Below are 15,894 nucleotides of genomic sequence, written 5' to 3'. Positions count from 1 at the left end.
TTTGATGGGGTTGTTATGTACAACTAGAAACACATTTTTCATTGTCTGCGATGTTCTGCCTAGCATGTGTGTACAGTTTTATGAAATGTGTGATTGAAAAAAAAAATGCAACACTATTTACTTTTGATCTCAAGTCTGAATCTTTTTTTTTAATTGGACCAATGTGCAGTTTTATGTTATTTTTGTATTTGACTGGTATCTACCTGATTTGTTTACAGTGATGCTAAACCTGAACAGAACTGACAACTGTGTACAGTTACTTTTATGTTTTTTGACAAGTGTGTGATTTTAAACAAAAACAACACTGTTTATGTGGATGCCAAACCTGAAACACAGTATTAATTTGACTTATGTATCTGTATGACTTGTGCTGGCGTGCATGTGTGTAGTTACTTTTTTTGCTTCCTGGCTCAAGTGTGTATTAATCAATCAATCAATCAATGACGCTTATATCGCGCATATTCCGTGGGTACAGTTCTAGGCGCTCTGCAGTGATGCCGTGTGAGATGAAATTTTATACGGCCAGTAGATTGCAGCCATTTCGGCGCATATTTACCTTTCACGGCCTATTAGGCTATTATTCCAAGTCACACGGGTATAGGTAGACAATTATTAACTGTGCCTAAGCAATTTTGCCAGGAAAGACCCTTTTGTCAATCGTGGGATCTTTAACGTGCACACCCAATGTAGAGTACACAGGGGGAGGGTTCGGACACCGAAGAGAGTCTGCACACAAAATTGACTCTGAAATAAATTTCCGCCGAACCTGGGATCGAACTCACGCTGACAGCGGCCAACTGAATACAAATCCAGCGCGCTACCAACTGAGCTATATCCCCGCCCCATTTTTCTAGGGCTCAACACTATTCCTTATTTGATTTTGAGATCTGATGCTAAGTGTGTGGGTGTGTGTTCTTTTCTTTTTTACACTTTGACGGTATTGATGTGTAAACTCTTACCATTCATTGATTCTAACCCTCAACAGCAGTATTAATTTGGCTAATGATTGGAAACACTAATTCACTTATTGTCTGAGATGTGCTTTTTGACTGAAGTGTGCAATTTGAAACAGATTCAACACTGTTCATGTTGATGCCATAGCTTTTTGACTGAAGTGTGCAATTTGAAACAGATTCAACACTGCTTATGTTGATGCCATAGCTTTTTGACTGAAGTGTGTGCCTTAATCAGTGCTGGTTAGCATGTCTTTACAGTTTATGATTTTTTATTTAAGCATGTGATTTTAGTAAGAACTAATAAATACCTTGACAAGTGTGTGCTTTAAAACAGAAACATAACTTCTGTGGATGCCAAACCAGAAAAACAGTATTAATTTTACTTATGTATCTATCTGATTTGTGCTGGCAGGAATGTGTGTAGTTACTTTTTTGCTTTTGCTTTCTGACTGAAGTGTGTATTATTGAAAACATTTTCAAGGGCTCAACACTGTTCCTTATTTTTTTATCTTGAGATATGATGCTTAGTATGTGGGTGCATGTACAGTTCTTTTCTTTTTACACTTTGACAGTATTGATGTGTGAACAGTTATTGTTCATTGATTCCAAACCTCAACAGCAGTATTAATTTTGCTAATGATTGAAACACCGATTCACTCGCTTTTTGACTGAAATGTGCAGTTTGAAACAAGATTCAACACTGCTTATGTTAATGCCATAGCTTTTTGACTCAAGTGTGTGCCTTAACCTTTGCCGTGCTTCCTGGGTTCACCTGTACCCAGAGACACACTAAAATCATTGTAACTCTGGAACCATTAAAGGTATCGTTTTGAAATTTTAAGTATCTCTCACACACCTAATTTGCTCTCTGTCTGCAAATTTTTAGTGTGTACATGACAAAACATCAGAATTAATTGATTATGATAATTTACATAAACACTACCGATGGCGCGGGTTCACACATACCCATACTTTTAAAGAGTAGTAGTGATTGTAACTATCCCTCTGCCGACGGCGCGGGTTCTGCTACACCCATAATTACCAAAGCGGCGGAACAGTGTCTGTCTGCCTGTTTGTCTCCAAGAGACTGTCTGTCTCTCTGTTTGTCTGTCCGTATCTCTCTGTCTGTATGTCTGTTGTCAGTTGCTCTGTCTGTCTGTCTGTCTATCCGTCTATCTGACTGTCTATCTGACTGTCTGTCTCTGTCTCTCTCTCTCTGTCTGTCTCTCTCTCTGTCTGTCTCTCTCTCTGTCTCTCTCTCTCTCTGTCTCTCTCTCTTAGTCTCTGTCTCTCTCTCTTAGTCTCTCTCTCTGTCTCTCTCTCTTAGTCTCTCTCTCTGTCTCTCTTTCTTAGTCTCTCTCTCTCTCTCTTTCTTAGTCTCTCTCTCTCTCTTTCTTAGTCTCTCTCTCTTAGTCTCTCTCTCTCTCTTTCTTAGTCTCTCGCTCTCTCTCTCTTTCTTAGTCTCTCTCTCTCTTTCTTAGTCTCTCTCTCTCTCTTTCTTAGTCTCTCTCTCTCTCTCTTAGTCTCTCTCTCTCTCTCTTAGTCTCTCTCTCTCTTTCTTAGTCTCTCTCTCTCTCTCTTAGTCTCTCTTTCTTTCTTAGTCTCTCTTTCTCTCTCTCTTTCTTAGTCTTTCTCTCTCTCTTTCTTAGTCTCTCTCTCTCTCTTTTTTAGTCTCTCTCTCTCTCTTTCTTAGTCTCTCTCTCTCTTTCTTAGTCTCTCTCTCTTTCTTAGTCTCTCTCTCTCTCTCTAGCTCTTTCTTAGTCTCTCTCTCTCTTTCTTAGTCTCTCTCTCTCTCTTTCTTAGTCTCTTTCTTAGTCTCTCTCTCTCGCTCTCTTTCTTAGTCTCTCTCTCTCTCTTTCTTAGTCTCTCTCTCTCTTTCTTTGTCTCTCTCTCTCTCTTTCTTAGTCTCTCTCTCTTTCTTAGTCTCTCTCTCTCTTTCTTAGTCTTTCTCTCTCTCTTTCTTAGTCTCTCTCTCTCTCTTAGTCTCTCTCTCTCTTTCTTATTCTCTCTCTCTCTCTCTCTCTCTCTCTCTCTCTCTCTCTCTCTCTCTCTTAGTCTCTCTCTTTCTTAGTCTCTCTTTCTCTCTCTTAGTCTCTCTTTCTCTCTCTTAGTCTCTCTCTCTCTCTCTTTGTCTCTCTCTCTCTCTTTTAGTCTCTCTCTCTCTCTTTCTTAGTCTCTCTCTCTCTCTCTTTCTTAGTCTCTCTCTTTCTTAGTCTCTCTCTCTCTCTCTTTGTCTCTCTCTCTCTCTTTCTTAGTCTCTCTCTCTCTTTCTTAGTCTCTCTCTCTCTTTCTTAGTCTCTCTCTCTCCCTCTCTCTCTTAGTCTCTCTCTCTCTTTCTTATTCTCTCACTCTCTCTCTCTCTTAGTCTCTCTCTTTCTTAGTCTCTCTCTCTTAGTCTCTCTCTCTCTCTTTCTTAGTCTCTCTCTCTTTCTTAGTCTCTCTCTCTCTTTTTTAGTCTCTCTCTCTATCTTTCTTAGTCTCTCTCTCTCTCTCTCTTTCTTAGTCTCTCTCTTTCTCTCTTTCTTAGTCTCTCTCTCTTTCTTAGTCTCTCTCTCTCTTTCTTAGTCTCTCTCTCTTTCTTTGTCTCTCTCTCTCTTTCTTAGTCTCTCTCTCTTTCTTAGTCTCCCTCTCTCTCTTTCTTAGTCTCTCTCTCTCTCTCTCTTTCCACTCTCTCTCTCTCTCTTTCTTAGTCTCTCTCTCTCTTTCTTAGTCTCTCTCTCTCTTTCTTAGTCTCTCTCTCTCTCTCTCTCTCTCTCTCTCTCTCTCTCTTTCTTAGTCTCTCAGTCTCTCTCAGTCTCTTCCTCCCCCTCTCCATCCCCCTCTCCCTCCCCTGCAAGAAGTCGGTGAAGGGAGAAACTCGATGCAACCACTGAAGTAGCGCTGTGGGTTTCCCTGAACCCACCCCGTCGTTAGAGAAATAAACGGTAAAAACCCTCTTTCAAATGTATGGGTTCAGACAAACCCGCATCGTCGTTAGAGGAATAAACGGTAAAAACCCTCTTTCAAATGTATGGGTTCAGACAAACCCGCATCGTCGGGAGTGTGTAGTCAAAAGCGGCATCCGGCAAAGGTTAATCAATGCTGGTTAGCATGTCTGTATAGTTTATGCTTTTTTTTTTATTGAAGCATGTGATTTTAGTAAGAACTAATAAATACATTGTTGTTGCCGTAACGTTTTTGTTCTTAAGACTTTTTTTTTTTAAGCTTGCGTGTGTCTTATCTGAGACATTTCTTAATTGTGAAGAATCTGGTGAGTGATTGTCAGAATGAGTGTGTATCTGTGTAATGGCTCCTTTGTTTAGTCAACAAAGTTAATATGTTGAGCCCAGCTGTCCTAAACGGAAAAATATGTGTCTGGTTTGTCTCAAAACAGTAACGTTTCACAAAATTGAACAAAACTGTTGAAAACACACCTACTGGAGCTAACAAAGGCAGAGATTAGGTACAAATCAAAAGTAATGTGTTAAATATCACTCTCACACCAGCTTCACATTCACAGAGTGACAGATTGGTAAAAATTAAAATACATATAATGTGTTCAACGCTTTATTTAACTGAACTGTCATTGTCAACATATATATAAAAATTAAAAACAAAAAACACGTAACACTGAATTCAGGGAAATGTTTAGTTACTGTCTTCAGCAGCACTAAAGTAAAAAGAAATAGAAAAAATAAAAAAGAAGAACAAAAAACACACACACACATTACACATTTACAGGTTCACAATAAATGTTCTAAGGTAATATCAAAGTAAGCACTAAAGCAGACACCAGACTTGATCCCAAAAAGGAAAAAAGAATCGCTTCTCCAAACATAAACATACAAAGTTAGAAATACCATTTCTCGAATAACAATGAAATGAAAACTCACACACACTGAAGCAGAAATAATAGGTAATCTAAAACTAAAGAGCTTCACACATAAGCATACAAAGTTAGAAATAGAACTACAAGTTCTTGAATAATAACAAAATGAAAACTCATGCACACACTCCCGATTCATCGAGCGGCGCACTGACGCTAGCCGTTCCGCTTCTTGCCCTCCAAACCATTTCTGCGTATCACGTGACACCGCTCCGAAGTACGCAAAAGGGAGACCTCCATACCACCACAATGAAATAAATGATAATAATTCAGTGAACCGGCAAAAACAAAAGGCTTCGTTTTCAGTAAAAGTACGCTCTGCTCAGTGATGCAAACCCACAACAAAGAAAACATCTTTGAAACAGGAAGCATCAATCATTTAAAATGAGGCTGCTGTTTATGTATCAAATGCGCATCCTTTCTCCAATCAGTTTCCAATTCCAATCCAATTCTACAAAGAAAAAGACAAACTGACGCGGAAATAGAAAGCGAAAGTCAAATGCTTACTGTCTACACCCAGGACCGCAACGCTTAGCTAATATTGAAATTATGTAAAAGTTGCCAAGTTTTGCCTATTATAATTTTTTGTCGATTTTGTATTGGGGTGCGTCTCAGAAACTGAACCTTTTGTGTGTGCCATAATCAAATTAGCCCACAATTGAAACATACTGAATTTTAAATCATGATATTGGTATTTTTGAGAAGTAAAATGAATAAAGAAATAGTACAAACAAAACTGAGTATTTTGCATGATTATTATGAAGGTTGTTTTGCGAAAGAAATGATTGGATGCGTGAAAAATGGAGGTCTGATCTGTGACATGAACCATCAACTAGTTTTGCACCTCACTACAAGAATCGTTTAGAATGTCCAAGGACTGCTATTCTTGTTATGTGTGTTTGGTTTAAGTGTACTTGACAGTTGAAATGTTATTTTGTCCACAGAATTGTTTTTTTACACGAAATTAATCGCTTGAAAGTTTGCCATCACTGTCGTAACATAGGTTTCCACACGCGTGCAACAGCAACAAGTCCTAAATTTGAACTTTAGAATTTGCATATATTCATCTTCAACACGATCTTGACATGAAAGGGCATAGAAAATCGCTAAGCTAAATGTTATTTAAAGTATTATTTTCTCAAAATTGCATCTGCAAACTAAGTTGAAAGTTGCGCAATATGACATGCTTCTTCAAAATTCAGTTACGATGGTGAACGGTTTTGCAAATAATGTTCAGAGTTTTGAAGAAAGATTAGAACTATTTTGCGCGTAGTGACTTAGAGGTGCGGGTGACTACGCATGCGCAGTTACAGAGAGAAATAGTTCAGCTTCCAGCAGCGAAGAAAGATTTCGAGAATGTTTCCGAAGTCTGTGATTTTGTTACGACAGTGATCAACACCCAAGGTTCTTGAGAAAAGGTGAGTTTTTGCTGCTATGATATTCTATGAAGTGAAAAATTAGGCTAAACATTTGTTAATAATAGTTTTTCTTTCAATTTCACCTAGTCAAAACTTGACTAAATGTTTTAACATAGAGGGGGAATCGAGACGAGGGTCGTGGTGTATGTGTGTGTGTGTTTCTGTCTGTCTGTGCGTGTGTGTGTGTAGAGCGATTCAGACTAAACTATTTGACCGATCTTTATGAAATTTGACATGAGAGTTCCTGGGTATGATATCCCCGGACGTTTTTTTCTTTTTTTCGACAAATACTTTTGATGACGTCATATCCGGATTTTTGTAAAAGTCGAGGCGGCACTGTCACACCCTCATTTTTCAATTAAATTGATTGAAATTTTTGTAAAGCAATCTTCGACGAAGGCCGGACTTCGGTATTGCATTTCAGCTTGGTGGCTTAAAAATTAGTTAATGACTTTGGCCATTAAAAATCTGAAAATTGTAATTTTTTTTTTTTTTTATATATAAAACGATCCAAATTTACGTTCATCTTATTTGACATCATTTCCTGATTCCAAAAACATATAAATATGTTATATTTGGATTAAAAACAAGCTCTGAAAATTAAAAATATAAAAATTATGATCAAAATTAAATTTCCGAAATCGATTTAAAGGAACGGTAAGTGTCAATGTTTTCTTTAATTGTAAAAGTTGTATGTTCAATGGAATGGTAAGTCTGAACAAAATAATTACTTTATTTTGTTTTTAGCCAGTGAATGTGGATGCATCAAAATCTTGATAGACATCAAACAAATTCATGTTAGTGAAACTAGTACACATATTGCATCAATCTTTGGTTGAAATCAGTCGCAGGTACTTGCATGTTTCAGGTGCAAGAGATTCGACCTGATGAACTGGTGGTAAAGTTCCTTCGAAGGAAACCGGAGGGGAACTACTATTGCTTTCCAGGGATCGATGATATTTCCTTAGTCCCTACATCTGATGCAACCATGATTCGTGACCCCACCTTCAATGCCAGGGGGCATTATTTCTTTTGAAATAAATTAATTAACTGCAAGTGGCAACTGTTCTATATGTAACCAATGCCTTTGGTTTATTGTCTTAACAATTGAATGAACCACTTTTGAACATTTTGCATTCTTCATGTCAAACCTTATAATACATGTCTGGTTGTTCGTTTCCGAGTTACGTCGGTGATGAACTTTTCATTAATGTTTCTCTTTTTGGGGGCAAAGTTTGCTTGATTTTGTCCAGCTTTTTTTCTTTCTGTTCCTGTTTTAGTGTTTGGCATTCTAAGAAGAATCTGGTTGCAAAATTAGCTTCATTTAGTAAAGTTTGTTGGAAAAAGCATAACCGTTTCTTTGTTACAAAAGTGATGTTTCCATGTTACATCGGTGACCATTTTGCATTCTTTTGGGATAACTTTCTAACATTTTGTCTTAGAGCAACAAATCTTTGTATATATGCTATTGTGAAGGTTAAATGTCAATAAGACTGAATGAATGCCATGTATCAACATGTTCTGATCAGGATATCATTAATTAATTTTCATTTTTGTATTGAAATTTTGACGAATGCATGGAACTTTGAAAAAAACATTATTTTGTTGTTTGCATGTAGTCATTTCATATTGAACTCTATAATGGCTTGTGATTCAACAATAATAACTGAATAAAAGTCGTTTTCAGCCTTATAAATGCAGTTTTGTTGTCTTTTATTGTTTCCATGTTACACGGGTGATTTTGCACACATGGTCCAAATAATGCTCAATATATGGCAAACTAAAGGCAATGTTATATTTTTTATTGTTTAAATTGAAAAGGTACACCCTGAGAAGTGTGTAAATAGTATTATCAAAGTTTTCTGGGAAGATTTTACTTTTGGTGATAATGTCACAAACAGAGGACGAGATTCTGAGACGCACCCATTGCCTATTGGTCCCTTCCAGTTTTGTCACGTCGATTTTTGGGGCGGTAGGCTTGACCTCTCAGAACTTGGGCAACATGCCAACAAGGGAATGGGTTTACGAACAACACACACACACACACACACACACACACACCGTGACACACACACACGGCCTTTATATATTTATGATACACACACACCCATACACACAGGGGAGGAAATTGGGATAAAAAAAAAGGGAAATGGGGCAATCTGAGACATCATTACATTTAGTCAAGTTTTGACTAAAATGTTTTAACATAGAGGGGGAATCGAGACGAGGGTCGTGGTGTGTGTGTGTGTGTGTGTGTGTGTGTGTGCGTGTGTGTGTGTAGAGCGATTCAGAGTAAACTACTGGACCGATCTTTATTAAATTTTACATGAGAGTTCCTGGGTATGATATCCCCAGACTTGTTTTTTCATATTTTGGATAAACGTCTTTGATGACGTCATATTCGACTTTTTCTAAAAGTTGAGGCGGCAATCATTTTTCAATCAAATTGATTGAAATTTTGGCCAAGTAATCTTCGACGAAGACCGGACTTTGGTATTGTATTTCAGCTTGGAGGCTTAAAAAATTAATTAATGACTTTGGTCATTAAAAATCCGAAAATTGTAATTTTTTTAATGTGCGTGGCGTCGTCATGGTGTCTGAAGATGTTTCGTTAACTACACTATACTTTTCTTCGTGCTATAGTTATTTATTTCAATGTGTTGGGTTAATGTGTTATTAAGAAATGAATGTATGGTGCATGGTGGCTACGTGTGGTGGCTAAGTGTCGTTACTAAGAGTGTGTCACGTTTGGTTGCCATGTTTGCTAGGTGTGCTAGTCTTGGCGATCCACCACAGAAACACATAGAACGTATAACAGTGGGCGTACACACATACGTACAATGATGACGGACAATTTACAAACAAACGTGCGGTTGAACCGCGGATACGCTCATCACTGATAGTACCGACATCACACCGGTTTGGACTAGAGAGAAATTAACATTTCACATTCAAAACCTTTAGACAAGAAAGAAACTTGAAGCATACCACTCACAATTCAGGAAAACAATTTAAGAATTTACTTTAAGAATAATCCCAACATATTACAAAATATACATCCTATTTCCCTATCCTATTAGAGTTAAAGTCGTCATACCTTGACTATTCGTTGACCGGGTACAAGACGGATGTCTTCTTATTTCGGTCACAGCAGAGAGCTCAGAGCTCAGAGCTGAGACGGCTGCGAGCTGAGAGCCGAGAGCCGAGAGCTGAGAGAGCGAATATTTAATTTGTAATCCTATATATCCGTTTCTGTCTTTTCTTATTCTTCCCGGCGTTTGATTGGTTATTCGTTTGATTTACTATTCTGCGTTTCGTGACCTTCGGGTGCCAGCCTATCTCTTATTAAACCGAATCTGTCATAACGTTCTTCATAACTCCTTATCATCAACAAACATTTGCCTTGTTGGCTTTAATTCTTATCTACATTATTACTTAAACTTGGAACCTATCTTTCATGTACTAAGTGACCCCTTGGCTGCTAAATTTATTCTTCAATCTCACTGTACAACTCGTTACTATATTGAACTAAATTCCATATATAATATTTACGATTATCGTTAAAACCTAAATCCCTTTTAAACTCAAAAATCCTAATTTTCACCGTGTGATACATACACCACGACCCTCGTCTCGATTCCCCCTCTATGTTAAAACATTTAGTCAAAACTTGACTAAATGTAAAAAGCATGCTATGCAGCACAGCGCAACCGCTACCGCGCTAAACAGGCTCGTCAATTTCACTGCCTTTTGTACGAGCAGCGGACTACGGTCATTGTGAAAAAATGCAGTGCGTTTAGTTTCATTCTGTGAGTTTCACAGCTTGACTAAATGTAGTAATTTCGCCTTACGCGACTTGTTTTTTTAATTTATTTTCAAATGTAGTTCTCTATCTGTTCATTTTGTATTCTTTTTATTTAATTTTTTTTATGCACGGGATGGAGGGTCCGAAAAAAAACCTGGATCCGCCTCTCATACACACACACACACACACACACACACACACACACACACACACATCCTTCTACAGCCAGCCGTACAACCGGCACATAACTACTCATTACTGACAAACACACTTCGGCCTGGGACGAGAAGGCAGAGCGAAACAAAAATCATGCGTTCTTGTTTCTGATGAGCACATGTACGTGTTTGTTTGTTATTTTAGTCCTCCTCACTTGCAATCTCTTGTTCCATGCCTGTTTTTCAAAGAGTTATGAGAGTTGTTTCCACCTGAGTTACCCTCCAGGTCAAGACTGATGTTTGGGTCTATTCGCGGAGCTTGCTTTTCCAATTTCTTCAGCAGGAACTTTATCAGCCGTTCCATGAAAACCGCTAATGGCCAAGTTGATCTCGCTGGAGATGGACAGACCGTTGGAGGCCAAGACCAGAGACTATAGAGTATACTCTATAGTCTCTGCCAAGACGCCAAGAAAACCAATAGGGAACCAGCTGAGAGGCGTATAAGGGGGCATCCCCCCCCCCGCCCCCGGATAATGTCGATAAAAACAAGGAAAATGGAATATTCTTGTGCAATCTGAGCCAAGAAACTTCCCCTAATACACCTTTCAAAAAGTAAATTTAAGAAGATAAATTTGAATCAAAACAAGGACAATTGACCGATCTGGTGCAACCTGAGCAAGCAAACTACCCAACTACTTTCCAAAACCTTCACTTAGAAGACAAAGGCCGACTCCTAGGGGGGTCCGGGGGCATGCACCCCCTGAAAATTTTTTGGTAAAAACCAAGGAAAATGGAGCAATCTGGTGCAATCTGAGCCATCAGTTTTTCTTTGTTTTCAAATTTTCCTTTAAAAATTATTTTTTTTAGGCTAGGGCCGGGAGTTTCCGGAAACCCCGGAAACCCCCCTGGATCCGCCCCTGAACACACACACACACACACACACACACACACAAACACACACACACACACACAAACAGGTTTTTGGTAGCTTACTTCCCCGCCTTCAAGTGAAAAGTGATGCATCTTTCACGCACTATTCAAATCACTCACCAACCTTACCATGACCTGCATCCGAACTCCCCTTTTCAAGGTTTTAAAACTTCGAATTGTACTGATCTTGTCTTGATGATATAATAATTATTTCCTGTTTTAAAAATGTTTGTTTTACATAGGGTCAATTTCTTCTTTAGATTTTAAAAGTTAGGTCTAGCGCCATATCGATGCTTCCAATCCGCACTTATACGTCCACGCAAACTAAATTCTTCGAAAATGCTCGTTCTCTGTGGAGACTCTAGAGTGTTCCCTATTAGTAAGTGTTCAATGAAAGGGTGTTTATACTGTATGTCCGGCGGTGTCCGTGATAGGAAACTGATGGTTTACAGGGGGCAGGGTGGGCCTTCAGCATGAGAGTTCCTGCAAATGAAATCCCCAGAATTTTTTTTATTTTTTTCGATAAATGTACTTGATAACGTCATGTCCGACTTTTAGTGACAGTTGAAGCAGCACTGTCACGTCCTATTGTTTCCATCAAGTTGATTGAAATTTTGGTAAAGCAATCTTCGACGAAGCCCGGATTACTATGGGATTGCATTTCAGCTTTGAAGCTTAAAAATTAATTAATGAGTTTGATCATTAAAATCTTTAGTTTATAATTTAACAAAAATGTAGTAATCGATCCAAAAATAACTTCATCTCATTCTTTATCATTTCCTGATTTGATCCAAAATCACTATTCTTAAATGGAAGGGCGCTGGTTCTGTGCGACGCTTACTTCACGAGATAGGTGTGACCACATGACGTCATTTATACTTTCGTCATCGAAGATCTTTCGTAGGGGAAGGGCTCCTAATATGGACCGGCTCCTAATATGGACCACTTTCTGTTCTGACAAACCAACGGCGCTAGAGCGCTCAATAAAGTTTTATTCGCTGTATTCACCCTCTCTGGATAACTTGCACATGTCAAAACAGTTGCAGAAACAGAAATCTCAAAACCGTTAGGCTTTTTCTCTTTTATTCACTTTTGGCAGCGTTCACTCTAAATTTGCCGCCTAAAACGGACTCGTTTCTGTCCACAGCCAAAGCTTTTATCACACAAAAATTGCTATATATGACAGCTAAAACCGTATTTGTTACATTTTGGCAGTGTTGACCCCGAGTTTGTACTGCAAACAAAAAATGATAGCAAAATCTCAAAGTATGTGCGAGTCCCCTAATATGGACCACCTTCAACAAATCGAAGAAAATAAAAGCTAAAGGCTATTTTCATTCATTCATTAAGAAGCTTGCTGGAAATAACCTATAACTAGCCCTCGAGATTTAAAAAAAATGCAACAAAAAGTCTTCTTTTCGTGGAAGGTGATAATTTCACTTATTTTCACTCTGTTTTTGATAAGCTTCTTTAGTTTCCTGGTGTGCTTCAAAAATGCTCTCATTAACCCGACTGAAACAGATAAATCTAGAGCATATTATAATTAGGCTGACTTGTACACTAAGTTGTATCATGTTATTTTAGAATATAGGGGGCTTTTTACAGTGATTCGTGAAGGCCGCTTCACTGGTCCATATTAGGAGCCTGGGCGCCTAATAAGGACCATTTGGGATTTTTGTCTGTATTTAATTTTTGCTGAATGTCTATCAAAGCTATTTCACTCTAATTAGGCCTAACGATTAACCTAAGAGAGAAGGACTACCAAACACAAAATGAAACTTCTTCGCAAGAAAACAAGCTAGTTATCAGCATGAAACAAAAAGTGGTCCATATTAGGACCTTCCCCTATTTCAATCAGTGTCATTTCCCAGTTCTGTGTTCTGCGGTCGTTTTGACTGACTTGACAAGTTGAGAAAACCAATGACATTTTATTTTTGCGAAGCAACTGAATATGAAAAGAAAACAAAGCGTGCAGAAGTATGTTAGGGTCCCGCAATTCTTTTTGATCAACGATTTCTCCCTTGGAAGAAAATGAAGATGTCTGCTTTTCGTCTGCTTTGAAGGTAGGGAGATTTTACAGCGCACACGGCAAAAAGCAAATCGTATTGGACAAGAATGTAATTTTTATTCTTCTTTCTTCGAAGTACCGTAGATTTGTTCTTGGCCATATTTTTGAGCTGTGCATTGTTATATTATGGGAAAAACACGTTTGAACGCAAATTCGCAAAGAAATTTTGATCATTTGCTCCGGAACTGCAACATCGATTTGCCATAAAAAAAATTCTGGCTCAATATGCGGAAACAGTCTGGTAGTGTCATATTTTTTAAATGGATTTAGAAGAATTGCTCATAACTTACATAGCACTCCGGCCCTGTTCTTTTTTTCGTCCCACCCAAAACCGTTATTTGTTTTGGGCGACGCAGCATTATATAAGATGTTTGGTGGCTTGTTGACAGAGCAGCTTTTTTGTAATGATCAACATTGAGAGTGAATGCTTACAATCGTTGTCCTCTGAAACACGAATCCTGAAAGCCGCGATGGTTTCACACATCAAACAATCAGCCTGATTGACTTTTACTTTGACAATCCACGTTTCTCCTGAAAGCAAAAACCCATTCACCATCTCGATTTGTTACTTTGGGAACAGTGTTGTTTATTCCCCAGCTGGTTATTAATGAAAACTCGTGAAAATGATGTCAAATCTGTGTTCGCGAAAATATTTTCAATCGAGCCTTCTGTCACAAGAAACGCATATAATATTCGCCATGTCTACGACTTTAGGCATTGTTGATTAAACCCTCTGATTGGAGAAACGCGAGGTCAAAGTTGACTAAAATGTAAATAAACTTTACTGTGCTCACTGACTCACACTTTAAGCTGAACTTCTTACAGTTCAAGGAAGTATTAGTATCAGCACATTGTAAAACAGATGAAAAGAAATGGAAAATGGTCTTGGGATGCATATAACAATTAAGTAGAAGTGCAATGCCTTTTGCAGAGTCGTCAACCACCCAAGGCAAAGCATACCCTCATCTAAGGACAAGTCCCCTCCCCCGCCCACACACACACAAACAAACACACTCACACACACACACACACACACACACACACACTGGCACACACACACACACTGACACACTCACACACAATACACACACACCCACACTCACGAAGATAGACGCACACACATCATCCTCACAATGAAACAAACATACACTCGCACGTCTACACTCTTCCATACAAATCTTTCTTCAGAACTCGTTTCGTATGAAGATTATTTTTAATAGAACTCAGACTGCATTAAACGTATAAACGGGAAAGAGTGCAACGTCAACATAATGCCATTTCTAAACACAAGCATAACAAATCCCAAAAACAGATAGACTGCCAACGTTTTAAAATCCAGAATCACACGAAAAAAAACCAGGAATGGTTACTTATTGGAACGTTCAATGTTTTAAAATAAAAAAATAATAACCAGAGATTGCATTCAACGCATACTTAGCTAGGTTATTTTTGTTATTTGTCTCATAATTAATTGTCTGTCTGTCCACAATAAAGACCATTCGGCCGATGTACTTGTCAATGTTTCGTGTTGTCAACATTAAACGTTCCAATAATTAACATTTCTTGTTTGTTTGTTTTTATTCTGGCAAGCATCACAGATTTTAACAAAATCAAACAATCAAAGCTGAACCAGACTGACAAAGGTCGTGGATCAGATTGTCTATGTGATTATGCGATGTGAATGTTACTACATGCATGGTTGATTGATTGATTAATTGATTGATTTTACAGACACACAGTCAAGCTTGTAATTTCTCTTTTAGAGATGAATAAAGATTATTGTATTGTATTGTATTGTATTGTATATTTGTCATTCTGTGTGTGTACCTGTGTTGCGCGGTCACTTCAAATTTGTCAACGCTATACAAACGTCCAAATGAACAATTCCTTCCCAAATTGTGTGTGTGTGTGTGTGTGTGTGTGTGTGTGTGTGTGTGTGTGTTTTCATGCCACTCATGGTCGGATTATACTACAATTTAAGTCACGAAAGCAACACTGACTGTCTGATAGGAGCCGACTGTCCTCAGGCTCACAAATGCCTGTCTAGAACATGAATGTTTAATGTGATAGAACAAGCAGCGACACCTAACATTCCGGCGAACGTGAGGTTTTATCAGACTTCCATGTACCACTCAGCTGCCTCGGTGGTGTAGCGGGCTATCCGGCGCTTCTACATGTAGAGCGATGAGTCTCGGGTTCGACTCCCTGTCGGGAAGAACTTATTTATCAAATTTGTTTGTGTTCCTTTGTATTCATGTTCTTCGTGTGTAATTGGGTAGGTACTTTGGTTTCTATGTGACCGGGGTTGCCCCTACACACCCCCCCCCCCCCCGCCCCTCAGCGCCGCACCTACCTTTCCTTTTTATGTGTAAATGGGCACGTATTTTGGTTGAGAGCCGGGCGGATGCGGGTATTCCTGCTGGTTGTTTATAAGCACTGTAGAATCGATGACAAATTGAGGTAATTACACTGAGAAAATGTAGCCTATATGATACAGCGGTCCCTAATTAAGGCCGAAATCGACTTTGCAGAAAACTCAGGGCTAAAGCTTCGTGCGGCCAGCTTCGCGAAGTGTATTTCGCCCAGTTAAGGACAGGCTTTACGTATTCATTATTGAATATGTTGTCCTGAAGCGTAAGACGCTTTGACGTTTTGAGGGTTTATTGCCATCAGCTTTAAAATCCCTTTAGACAAATG

Source organism: Littorina saxatilis, linkage group LG12 (genome assembly GCF_037325665.1).
Source record: "Littorina saxatilis isolate snail1 linkage group LG12, US_GU_Lsax_2.0, whole genome shotgun sequence".
In the NCBI taxonomy this organism is placed as follows: domain Eukaryota; kingdom Metazoa; phylum Mollusca; class Gastropoda; order Littorinimorpha; family Littorinidae; genus Littorina; species Littorina saxatilis.
The sequence above is the reverse complement of the archived record's forward strand: the minus strand, read 5'-3'. Positions refer to the sequence as shown.